Raw genomic sequence first — 1480 nt, 5'->3', positions numbered from 1 at the left:
AAATAAATAAATAAATAAATAAATGAAACCTCCAAGTGAACTATTGATAGCTGTCTAAGGGCGTCTGGAGCTGGTTTGGAGGTGGAATCAAAGAGCTGTTTAAATCAGCCCCCTGAAAAGACAGGGTGTGCTTTTCCTTGAGGTCAGCCAGCAAATTACCCCCATTGTTTTTGCAGCAGGGATCCTGTGCCACAGAAGAAGAAGAAGAAGAAGAAGAAGAGATTAGATTTATACCCCGCCCTTCACTTGGAGTCTCAGAGCGGCTTACAAACTCCTTTCCCTTCCCCTCCCCACAACAGACACCCTGTGAGCAGTGTTCCCTCTAAGCTGAGTTAGTGTGAGCTAGCTCACAGTTTTTAAGCCTCTGGCTCACACGTTTTTGTCTTAGCTCAGGAAGGATGTGGCTCCAAAGCAAACTAATTTATGCAGCAGTCAAATGGCTCGCTCACAACTTTAATGCCAGTAGCTCACAAAGTAGCATTTTTGCTCCCAAGATTTCACAGCTTAGAGGGAGCATTGCCTGTGAGGTGGGTGGGGCTGAGAGAACTCTGACACAAACGGCTGTTTTTCAAGGACAGCTGTGCCAGAGCTTGTGACTGACCCAAGGTCACATCAGCAGGTGCAAGTGGAGGAGTGGGGAATCAAACCCGGTTCTCCCAGATTAGAGTCCGCGCACTTAACCACTACACCAAACTGGCTCTCTCCACAGAATTCTCTCCACAGGAAGAAATTCAATGGGCAAAGCTTTCACCATCACTTGCTTTCCAAGGACAGAAGTTGCACTTTAATTTAGGCTTCCTGTGGAGTCATTCAAGGAATGTGAGGGCAAAGGTGGTGCCTTTAAGCCTGTGGATCCATGAGCCTGGGCTCACATACAGAGGCAGTGCCCAGCCAAAGGGAAGATTTGCTACACACACACCCGTCTCCCAGCACCTGATGAGGACCACTGGTGAGTGGTACCCATTGCAAAGAAGGAAAAAGAGAGGCAAGACACAGCATGCAGTTGTGGGTTTCTTGCCCAGGGTCCTTGGAAAGCTGGAGCCAGCCCAAGCCAACCACCCTCCCACCCAAAGACTCCTGAGAGCCCAAGAATGTGGCAGGACTTGGGCCCCAGGAAGAGGAAACTGGTCAGACCTGTCCTGTCTTGTGGGACCGGCCCAGAAGCGATCCTGGATAAAAATAGCCATAAGCCCTGCAGTGCATGGAACAGAACGGGTTGTTCCGGTGAACACCGCAGGTCCCAAACACCTCCCCAAAAGATGCCCAGCACCTGGGATCATGCCCAGCACCACGCTGGATGCCAAGAAGAACTTCAGCCAATCTTTAAAACTGCTGCTGGGGGGGGGACGGGGGGACAGTTCCTATTTGTTCTGGGATGCAAGCATGCTTTCTTAATGGCTCACTGGGTAGATTTGTATTAATACCTTGAATATGGGAGCAGCCCTAAGTAAGTTTACTCAGGGGTAAGCCCAATTTGAAT

This window comes from Gekko japonicus, unplaced genomic scaffold, assembly GCF_001447785.1.
Source record: "Gekko japonicus isolate JY-2015 unplaced genomic scaffold, Gekko_japonicus_V1.1 scaffold1175, whole genome shotgun sequence".
NCBI classification, from domain to species: Eukaryota; Metazoa; Chordata; class Lepidosauria; order Squamata; family Gekkonidae; genus Gekko; species Gekko japonicus.
The sequence above is the reverse complement of the archived record's forward strand: the minus strand, read 5'-3'. Positions refer to the sequence as shown.